The following is an 11,672-nucleotide window of genomic DNA, read 5'->3' as shown; positions in this document are numbered from 1 at the left end:
AATCCTTGAACTTGCCATCAACCACGATTGGTTTATTTCTATGATCACAAACTCTGAAATGTCTTTGTCCTATTCTAACATTCCTTTCTCTCTCTGTGCCTTGTTCTCCCTAAATCTATTCCTCATCCTTTCCGGGATGTCCAATACTTCATCCTTCTGTGTTTTATCCAGGGCACACCCTCACTTTCACTTTCTTCCCTTCTGGATCTTAATCCTTTAACAGTTTTAATTTTATACTCTGCTCTTGACTATCCTATTTCCACTCACAACTTGCCAAGCCCTAACCACTTCATTTCTACTCATGTGCTGCTGAAAAGAACTGGAGACAGTCCAGCAATAGCATTGACTGGGTACTCTACAATTTTAGATTATGTAATCTCAACCTGTAATCTCACTTCAGTAAGGTAATCCTTTTACTTCCTTCTAGTTGATTTCCTAGACTACTTGCCACATCAATTATAAACTTTCTCTTTTCATCCTTTTCCCATCACTGAGTCACTTATATGAGAACTCTATCATACTTTACTGAAGAAACAGAGCCTTGACTAAAGACTGAAAGTGATCACAGAAGATTAAATGGGCAATTTTGATTACTTAAAATTTTTCAAGTCTTTGCATAGACAAAATCATCATACTTAGAGAAAAATCTTTGCAACATTTTTTCTAATTATGGTCAAATCCAATATATGTAAAATCTGATACATATAAGAACAAGAATCATTCTCAAGAAAACAAATGGTCAAATAATATGAATAGTCAATTCATAAATAAGAAATACAAATTATCAACAAATATATGGAGAAAAAATACTCCAAATCACAAAGTAAATGTAAGTTAAAATCACTCTCATTTCACCACACACTCATCAAATTGGCAAACCTATATATCTATATATCTCTATATTTACATCTCTCTCTATATATATATATATATATATAATAAAGGAAAATAAATTTTGGAGGAATCCTGCAAACAAAGGCACACTAATGGACTATGTGTAGAGCTGTAAATTGCTCCAACTAGTTGACAAAGAAATTTGCAAACATACACCACCCTCCTCACTAATCTGTGTACCACTTTGACAAAGCAATCCCTCTACTAGATGTATTCTGCAAAGAGGTTAAATACAAAGGACCCATATCTACAAAAATACTTAAAAATGCCCTTTTTGTTGTATCAAAGTATGGGAAATCAAGTGAGTAATCACCAATTAGAAAATAGCTAACCAAATTCTGTAATAGGAATATAATGGAAATATTATTGTACTATAAGAAATTTTGAAAGACATGGATTTAAAAAAAACCTAAGAAGACTTGTATGAACTGATGTAGAAGGAATTAAATAGAACCAGGAGAATAATCAATACAGTGACTGACAAAATATAATGAAAACAACTTAAGAATTCTGTCCTATGCAATGACTAAAAAAGATTTCTGAACACTGATGATGAAAACTTTTGTCATTCTCTTAGGATATAGAAATCTTTATTTTTTAAAAAACTTATCTTCCTTCTTAGATTGAATACTATGTATTGGTTCTAAGGCTGAAGATTGGTAAGGCCTGAGAAATGGGGGTCAAGTGATTTGCCTAGAATGACACGGCTAAATATTTGAGGTCAATTTGAGCCCAGGACTGGCATCTCTGGCCCTGACTCTATCCACCAAGCCACCTAGCTGCCCCCAGAAGACATAAATCTTAAAATGATTGCGGCAGCTATGTGGCAAGGTAACTAGAGTGCTAGGCTTGGAGATGGGAACGACTTGAGTTCAACTAAAGCCTCAGACACTTTTTGGCTGTGTGACCCTGAGAAAGTCATATGACCCTGTTTGCTTCAGTTTTCTCATCCGTGAAATGAGCTGGAAAAGGAAATGGCAAACCACTCCAGTATCTTTGTTATGAAGAGTTAGACATGACTGAACAACAATAACAACATAAAGTAAGACAGCTATATCTCTAGAGTAGAAGTTATAAAAATTCCTGTGTTATTTTTTAGTCTGATCCCAATGAATGCTGTTAGGCATATAGAGGCAGCTATAATGATGCTAGAAAGCTATTGGACTCAGTGGATAGAGTTTTGAGTCTAGAGTCAGGAATATCTGAGTTCACATACAGCCTCAGACACTTCCTAACTGTGTGACCCTAGGCAAGTCACTTAACTTTGCCTCAGTTTCCTCATCTTCAAAATGATTTGGAGAAGGAAATGGCAACCCTACTCCATTACCTCTACCAAGAAAAGCACATGAGGGATCAGGAAGAGTCAAACATTACTGAACAACAATGTGTGAATTTGCTTTTTTTTCTGTATTTGTTATAATAGATAGTTTGGGGGTGGAAATAGTAGTTTTAAAAAAGAATGTCAATGGAATATATAAAAATACAAAGAGTACAAAAGGTAATTTAGAAAGGGACACAGACAAGCAAGGAAATTCAAGGAAGATTTTTTAAAACTACTTGTTAAATTTAATATATATTTTTAAAAATATGTAATATTAGGTCACAATTTCCTCCATGTCTTCCTTAGAGACCACAGTTTCTGATGAAAAAGTGACCCTCCTCCTTGCCAAGGGCAACCTCTCTACATATACACATAATGAATATAGGAAAGATAGAGGTAGTTTTGAAATATAGGATATTTTACACTATGGAACAATTTAAACCAATTGCCTTATGAAATGAGATATTTCTAAGACTTAGGAACAACAGGAAAAAATAGGAAATATCTATAAAAAGCAGTAACATTGAAATTAGTTTAAAGAAGAAGCTTAAATTTGGTACTTTAAAAGCTTTGATTCCAAGAAGAACACAAAAATATTTTAAAAAAGGAATACATAACTATTTAGAGCAGAATCAGACTACACAGAAATGGAAGGGAATTAACAAAGAGAACAAAGTAAAGAAATATTTCTTAGAAATAGGCAAAGGAAAGAAAAAAACAATTTTAAAGGTAAAGTGGGAGCGGAGATTTTAAATCAATAATTTAACTGAAGAAAAAAGGGGAAGAATTTATATATAAATTTAAAAAATAACAAGAAACCAATAATTTAAGAAAATTCTAAAACTGAAAAAAGTTGACAAATGAAAAGATGAGGAGAGTCATCAGAAAATCTGTGGGAATAAGGTTGCATCAAAATAGATGAATTAAAATTAATCATGAGAGTAAAGTGCTAACTAAAAAGAAAAGGGGGATTATAATTTTTAAAAATAGTAGAAACACAATGGAGGAAAACATAAATCTATCAGGCAGAAAGGAATACTCATCTTTCTAATGACTAGACTGTCATTGGTTACAGGAAAAAAAAAAAACTTCCTAACAATTAGGGCTATCTGAAAGTGAAATGAGTTGCACCATTGGAGGTCTTCAAGTAAAGCCTGGACCTCCATTTGTCAGATGTGTTATAGTATGAATCTTTAGTGTATGGACTGTGCTAGATAGCCACTGAGGTCCCTTCCAATTCTCAAATTCTGTGATTTTGTGAATCTAGTTTAGACAGTCAAGTGAAGTATAATGGCACTCAATTCATTTTAGGATTGGAGAGATTTCTGTTAACCATGTTCACAAGGGCCAAGACAAGTATGACAACTACTAAAACCAACATTTTATTTCTTTCTAGTTACATGAAGTTCCACCTGAAATGCAAGATTTATTTGGATTAACAAAAAGACCCACCAGGGAAGGTAAAATGGGGTAGGCATAGCAATGGCTATCAACCATTCTTAATGATGCATAATACTAAAAAAAAAAAATCTGCCAAAAGAAAACAAAATTGCCTTAGACAAGAGGATATGTCTCGTACTAGCATAGAAAACAAAAGAAGAGTTTCTGATATCAAAGATTCTAAAACTTCTGGACTGTGGGAGCAGCCTGCTGGAGAAAGATCTAGATCTCCCTCAATTATAGACTGAGGGTCCTTTAAGGAAATTCCTATTCCTCCCATTTCCTTCCTGACTTCTCAATTCACTACAGAAGCACTTAGTTTGGCTATTCAAAATAATACTAATTATAGTATAATTACATGAACTGGCTTCTGTTCATTGCCTAATTAACTATGCAGCAAGGGTCTACACACAAATGACTGAGATGTAGAGAATATGGAATTCCACTTTTTTAATTGTTAATTGTACAAGTAAAATAGTACAAATGTATTTTATTAAAGAAATGTATGACTGAAAGAGGAGGTAGAACAGTGATGTAGAAAGAATAAAAAAAGTAATAACTAGTCTTTCTACTTTATTGGTGTCCACAAAATATCAAGAGAATTAAAGGAAAGTTCACAGAATATCATGTGAAATCCTTGTGTACAAGTTATAGGACGTGGACTAGAGTAGTCATACTAGTTTGAAAAGACATTAATTAGTTTTAAGACAACAGAGAGACTCATCCTGGAAGCTCTCTTGGCAGATGACTGTGCTCTCATGGCCCACCAAGAAAATCATCTCCAAACCATTGTGGACAGGTTCTCTACTGCAACAAAACTGTTTGTCCTGACTATCAGCCTCAGCAAAACAGAGGGGCTGTTCCAACCTGCACCAGGGAGGCCAACTAACCAGCTGTGCATTACAATCAATGGCACGCAGCTTTCTAACGTCAACACTTTCAAGTACCTGGGCAGCACCATCACCAACGATGGGTCCCTAGACCACGAGATTAATGCCAGGATCCAAAAGGCCAGCCAGGCACTTGGGCAGCTGCACTTCAAAGTCCTCCAACACAGAGTTGTAAGCACTGCGACGAAGCTCAAAGTGTATAACGCAGTGGTCCTCAGCTCGCTCCTGTATGGTTGTGAGACATGGACACTGTACCGGAAGCACATGAAACAGCTGGAGCAATTCCACCTACGCTCCCTCCGGTCAATGATGAGGATCCGATGGCAGGACCGAATCACCAACCAGGAAGTCCTCGACAGAGCCAACTCCACCAGCATCGAAGTCCTGGTCCTCAGAACCCAGCTACGATGGTCTGGACACTTCATCCGCATGGACCCACAGCGAATACCAAGACAGGTATTCTATGGTGAACTGTCAGCTGGACTCAGGAAACAAGGCCGACCAAAAGAAAAGATTCAAGGATCAGCTAAAGTCCAACTTGAAGTGGGTTGGCATTACACTAAAGCAACTAGAACTTGCTGCCTGTCAGAAGCAGCTGGTGAACCCACATTAACCATGCCACCGCCACCTTTGAAGATGAGCAACGTCGACGTCTTGCCGCTGCACGTGAACGCCGACACCAGGCCACAACCGCCCCTCCCGTAACAACTGGCGTCCCAGGCCCCATGTGCCACAAACTCTGTGCCTCAGCCTTTGGACTCCAAAGCCACACGAGGGTACATCAATAGATGATAATGCACAAAGACAATCGTCATTCTCGATCACCGAGAGACTACTACTACATCATGGAGAAGGGAATATTGATATCAATGAGATCATAGCTCTATTAAAATTCATTGTCATTTACAAAAAAATTAAATCACATATCTGAAAAAAGAAATAGAGGCTCTGGAAAAAAGGAATAGAACCTCTTTTCCAACATGATGCTTTCCATACATTTGTTAAAGTCATATAAGATCCCTTGATATGTGTAACCAAAGAAACAAACTTAATTATTCTCTGATGGTCAGTTTTAAGTGATGCATTTAACAGACTTATTCAAAATATTTTGGAGAATGTCCTGTACAGAGTCCAAATTGGGCTCTGGGAGAGGTTCATTGTAAATGGCAAAGTTCTCTGTCTACTCTTATTTTTGTGTGACAATGTATGCTGATTGCCTTAAATTCCAGAACACTAGTGAATTTCTTAAATGAAATCCATAGACATTAAAAGAGATCAACCAACTAACATTCAGAAGAAAAAAAAATCCTGGAAATTAAAAATGATTATTGCCAAGACTATGTCCTGATGATGAATGGGCTCTCTGATTCATCTGATGATGAATGGGGAATTGGTTTCTTCCATCAGTGGACAGACAGTGCAGATAGACACTTGACTTGGACCCAGAACTAAATAAAAAGAAAACAAGTGAAATTTTATCTGGGAAGCCATGTAGCACTTTCAGTTATGATACGGTATCTCTTTTCCAAGACTATTATTTTCCAAGTGAGACAATATGGCTATAAATTAGATCATCACAATCTCTAAAATATTAAATCGGTAACTTAAAGAACATTGATGGTAGTTTTAAGTAAACTGTAGCATATTGCCAATGAGAAAGCTATATAAAACATATTGATAAGAATATATATAATTAGAAAAGTGGGCTAATCTTGTAGCAAGAGGAAGGAATCAAGATTACTTTTGTCTTTTGTCTTTCTATTTATCTCCCACTTAGCACAGTGCCTAATACATGCAGGTACGTAACAAATGTTTGTTGGCTTAAAAAATGTGTATGAAAGACTGGAAGTTCTGTCATAATAATAAGAATTAAGAACAAAATTGTCAGCTCTACCCCATCTCTTCCAGCAGTGCCAATTGCTTCTTTGAGGCTAATTAAAGATAATTTTGTATAGTCTTAGTGCTAGCTACCAGGGAAAAGATAGAAGATGAAAAGGAATTCATTAACTCAAATTTGTCCTGGGAGGAATGGGGGTGGGGGTAGGGAGATCTGGGGGTATTTCCCAATGAAGGGAATAAGGTAAAAAAAAAAACTTTCTTCATATAATTGTTTACTTGACTAACAAAATGATTGAAAATGTATTGACTAGGACCTCTCAAACAAGTTGGTAAGAACAGTTTCATAAAACAAAACCATTCTCTTTAAAGAAGTTCTAGCAATGGGATATAATTAAAATCAATGGCAGCAGCAACTTAACAACAACAACAAAAAAAACCCAGCAACTTCACAGTCAGACAGGAATTGAAACTGTGAAGGCATAATGGTGAAACAATGAAGCATAGCAAGTTTCTAGAAACTAAAGTCTTGTGTACCAGATGCAATGCAATCATTAGTCTAGAAATTATATAGGGAATAATCCGTCCCTTATTGGAATGAGGATGTATAGAAGATTATACCCTTTATCAATGGGAAACTGAGAATAAGTTGACTTCTTGATTTTCTCTTGTAGTGTGCTATGTTATTCTATCTTAATTTTTTTTGTTGTTAAAACCCTTACCTTCTGTCTTGGAGCCAATAAGGCAGAAGCATGGTAAGGGCTAGACAATAGGGGTTAAGTGACTTGCCCAGGGTCACACAGCTGGGAAGTGTCTGAGGTCAGATTTGAACCTAGGACCTCCTGCCTCTAGGCCTGACTTTCAACCCAATGAAACACCCAGCTGCCCCTTATTCTATCTTAATTTTAAAAGTTTTTCTATTTGACTTGTGGCTCCTACCTAATATGTTGGTAAAGAAGGTCCTGGATGGGGGCTCAAACCATATTTAAATGACTATGATAACCTATCATACTCCATTCTAAAGCAGGGAAAACAAGGTGACATATAGTCCTGAGACTGCAAAGAGAATATAAGCAAAGACATAGTTTAGGGGACTGACAAGGAATTTAAAAATAAAGATGAATGCTTATATTTTTAATAAATATTTCTTCAAAAGACTAGTGATTCCATAGATATAAATGTTTGCTCCATCAAACAAGGATAACAGTCACTCTCTACCTTTGGAGGCAGTTTTCATAAGTTATCATAATAAAATAATCCATTACCTGGCATCCATCTAGCCTTATTTTTGTGCAAGAAATTATAGTTTATCCCTAAACCCCTACTCAAAGCTTTTTCAACAGAATATTTTTTTGAAAACCTGAACCACTTCCAAAGGGAAAAAAATAATAGCCTAGGACCAAAGGAATTGATGCAATTTATAATTTCTATCAAATATTCAAAGAACAATTCATGCCAATGTAACAAAAACTGTTTAAAAAACAGAGAAAGTACAAAAATATTTGTAGTGTTTTTGCAGTAAAGAATTGGAAACTGAAGAGATATCCATCAGTTGTAGAGCGGCTAAGTTGTGGTATATAATTTTAATGAATACTACTGTGCTATAAGAAATGAACAGAATGACAACAAAAAAAAAAAACTTTAAAGACATATAAAGTGATACAAAGTGAAGTGAGCAGAACCAGGAGAACAATATACACAAAACAGTAATAATGTATAATGATTAATTGTGAATTAATTTTTTAATAAGTATATATAAATTTTTTTCAGACATTGATACAATTTTAACACTTGTTTTCTGACATGCATTCCAAGTTCTCTTCCTACTTCCTAATCATCCCCCTTCTCCAAGAAGGCAGATAATATGATATAGGTTGTACATATGTTTGTCATATTGTGAAACAAGACATGTATTACATACACTAGAGAAAAAATCATGGAGGAAACAAAGGGAAGAATAGTAAACTTCAAACTGCATTCAGAATCCATCAATTCCTTCTTTGGTGATAGCATTTTTTTCATCATGAGTCCCTTGGAATTGTTCTGGATCCTTACCTTATTGATAATAGTTGTCATTCACAGTTGATCATTTTATTTTATTGCTATAACTGTGTACAAAATTCTCCTGGTTCTACTCACTTCACTTTGCATCACTTCATATAAGCCTTTCCAGGATTTTTTGTGATCATCTTATTGTCATTTTTTATGGTACAATAGTATTCCATTATAATCATATACTACAACTTGTTCAGCCAATTCCCAGTTGTTGGACATCTCTTCAGTTTCCAGTTGTTTGACACCACAAAAAGAGTTGCTATAAATATTATTGTACAAATAGATCCTTTCTCCCATCTTTAATCTCTTTGAGATTGATCTAGTAGGTGATACTGCTAGGTCAAAAGGTATTCATAGTTTTATGGCCTTTTGGGCATGGTTCTAGATTTCTTTTCAGAATGGTTATATCAGTTCACCGCTCCACAGTTTTATAACTCCTTCAACATTTAACATTTTCATTTTTTATCATATTAGTCATGAGCATCTCAAAATTGTTTTAATTTGCATTTCCCTAAATAATAGTGATATGGAGAGTTTTTTCATATGACTAAAGATAAATTTTAATTTCTACATCTGAGAATTGCCTGTTTATGTCCTTTGGCCATCTGTCAACTGGGGAATGGCTTGTATTCTTGCAAATTTGACTTAGTTTTCTAAGGCCTTTGTCAGAGACTTGATATAAAAGATTTTTTTCTAGTTTTTTTGTTTCCCTTCTAATCTTGATTATGTTGGTTTTTTGAGCAAAACTTTTAAATTTAATATAGTCAAAGTTAACTATTTTTTCATCTTGTAATATTCTCTCTCTTATTTGGACATAAATTCTTCTTTTATCCATTGATCTGACTTGTAAGCTATTCCATGCACCTTTAATTTGTATTTCTAAATTATGTATCCATTTTGAATTTACCTGGAAATGAGTGGAGTGAGCCACTAACTTCTTCTCTTCTTGCTCTCCAATATTAAACACTCAGTGGTCTCAAAGTAGTCTAATTTTTAATATAACATGGCAGCCCAAAATATCACATTCTCCCTGCCTATCTACTGCCTCCCATCTAATGCTTATATTACACCCTTTTCCAACTTCTTTCTCCATCAAAGCTTTCCTTTCCCTTACTCTCTAGGTCTTACTCTATGTACTATTTCTTACTAAGATATTAGGAGCTGTTAGATGCCTTCTTGACATCTATATCAGAAAATGCATTTTTATTTTAAGTTTCCTTCTATTTTGAACAACAAAAAATAATTACTCCAGAATTTGGTATTATGATAAAGCAAATAGAGGGAAATATTTAAGCAAAAGCACATTACAGTAATTTTCAAATCACATACCATATTTGACATAGGCTGCACTATAGTCAAAGAAATTTCTAGAATCTCACATATGGAAGAGTCATGTAGTCCAAAATGTCCCTGAACAGCAATAGCCCAAACAATATCTATGAAAAAGAATCATCTACAGAATGAGGCTTTTTGACATGGCCAATATGAGAATATTCTTTGATTATACACATTTGTTAAAGATATTTTGTTTTCCCCAATTAGGGAAAGGTTGTGAAGAGAAAAAAAATCAAATAAAAATAAATTTAAAAAAGAAATAATCTAGACACTTCCTTGAAGATCTTCCAAAATAAATAACCCATTACTTCCCAATTCAGTATGTTTAAATTTTAATAGCTTTAAATGACTGAAGTTTTCCTCATGTCTAATCCAATCCAATTAAAACATACATTTATTAAATAACTGCTTTATTCAAAGCACTGTACTAAATGTTTTCTGTGCAAAAACAAATGAAAAAATAATACTTAACTTTAAGAGATCTATATTCTTAATTTATATTCTACTTGAATGCTGTGCGTTTAAAAAAAGGACATATATCATAATTTCAGAGGTAGGAAAATAAATGAACAACTAAGGAAACCAGGAAGGACTTCCTGTAGAATTTGGCACAAAAATTGAACAAGCTAGGGATTCTAAGAGGCAGAAATGTGGAAAGGTTATTCCAGGAATGAGTGATAGCCTATGTGCAAAGATAGAGGAAATAGACTGAGGAATGTAAGAGATGTTGTAGGGGTTGAATTGATATAACTAGTGGATTTGGGGGCTCAGGGAAGAATAAAGGATGGGTTAAAAATTACAGATCTGAGTGACTTGAAGGATGGCAGTGTCCTCAAAAAAACAGGGAGGTTAGGAAAAGGTATGAGTTTAGAGGAAGGTAAGTATATCAAACCTAAATATATACCTCTATACCTTATACCTATTGCTCCTTGTTTTACTTTCTGGGAATATTCAAAACATGGCTATTCTTTCGTCAAATGACAGCCCTTCAAATAATTGAAGACTGCTATCACTCCTAACTCTTTTCTACTACAGATTAGACATCCAGAGTTATTCCAGTTGACCTTCAATCTTACATATTTTCAGAAGCATTCACCACTCTGGTTACCTTCCTTTAGCAATTTTCTAGCCTGTCAATGTCCTTCCTAAACTATGTTTCCAATGATTGAAAACAATTCTTCAAATATAGCATAGCCAAGGCAAACTAGAGAAGGATTATCAGTTCTCTCCTGTAAAGATTAAAATTAGGGAGACTGAGGCAGGTAGAAATTAGTTTCTCTCTGCAAGGAGTATTATATTTTTTAGAGGTTTATTAAAAGTTAAGGATTAAAGAAAATACAAGATAAGAAAAATGTGCCTAGGCCAGAGAGGCCTAGACAAGATAATCTCACATCATGCTCTGCTCCAAAACAGAAGTCCAAAAGAGACCACAAAAGCCTTTGCAATCAGGTTAAATCCCTTCTTGATCTCGGCCCACCTGAGAATTCTGTGAGATTACAAAGCATTTTGGGGAAGTGGAGCAAGGAATTGTGGGGATTGAAGTCCAGAGTTCAAATCCAATTTTTTTTAAAAATATATTTTATTTGGTCATTTCCAAGCATTATTCGTTAAAGACATAGATCATTTTCTTTTCCTCTCCCCCACCCCCCATAGCCGACACGTAAATCCACTGGGCATTAGATGTTTTCTTGATTTGAGCCCATTGCTTTGTTGATAATATTTGCATTAGAGTGTTCATCAAATCCAATTTTACACTCCTGGACATAAAGGGATAGGGATAGAGCCTAGACTTGTGATTTCATTCACAGCCTTGTCGATCATGGACAAATCATAAATGCGCAGTGCTCTAGTAACCCTCTCAGACTATAAGTTACTGAGAAGGTACTAAGCTGAATTGGTAG

Source organism: Monodelphis domestica, chromosome 3 (genome assembly GCF_027887165.1).
Source record: "Monodelphis domestica isolate mMonDom1 chromosome 3, mMonDom1.pri, whole genome shotgun sequence".
Lineage (NCBI taxonomy): Eukaryota > Metazoa > Chordata > Mammalia > Didelphimorphia > Didelphidae > Monodelphis > Monodelphis domestica.
The sequence above is the reverse complement of the archived record's forward strand: the minus strand, read 5'-3'. Positions refer to the sequence as shown.